Source organism: Caenorhabditis briggsae, assembly GCF_000004555.2.
Source record: "Caenorhabditis briggsae complete genome, chrIII, whole genome shotgun sequence".
NCBI classification, from domain to species: domain Eukaryota; kingdom Metazoa; phylum Nematoda; class Chromadorea; order Rhabditida; family Rhabditidae; genus Caenorhabditis; species Caenorhabditis briggsae.
The window spans coordinates 13,436,359-13,436,933 of record NC_013490.2 but is presented as its reverse complement, the minus strand read 5'-3'; positions in this window follow the sequence as shown (position 1 = coordinate 13,436,933).

Sequence of the window (575 nt, the reverse complement as noted above, 5' to 3'; positions counted from 1 at the left end):
GGGGGGGGGTGTACAATGATTCGGGGGTACAAGGGGGTACAACTGATTTAGGGGTACAAAATTCCCGGCCAAATTCAATTGAGCCCGGCCCGGCCCGGCGGGCCCGTCATTTCACTAGTTTCGAAATTTTCAAAAAACACATAAGGGGGACCCTTATGTGATTTTTTTCGGCAAATTCTCTTATACAACAATCTCTTATACTACTTTTCTCTTATACTACCAAGTCTCTTTTACTACCACTGTCTCTTATACTACTTTTTTTCAATGTGTCTCTCATACTACCAAAAGAAACAAGGCTTTCGGCCTAATCCTATAGTTGGCAAAAAATTTGGGGGGTAAAAGGGGGTACAACTGATTTAGGGGTACAAAATTGGTGATTCGGGGGTACAAAATTCGTAGGTACAAAAATTCGGGTGTGAAAACTACCAATGATTCTGGGGTACAATCCATTTCAAACAGGGGTACAACGTTTGTGATTCGAGGGTACAATTTTTTTGACGAAGTTTCTGAATTCCTGAATTTCAGAGCTTGAAAATCTCAGAATTCGGAATCTGACAATGAGAAGTGAAAAATTT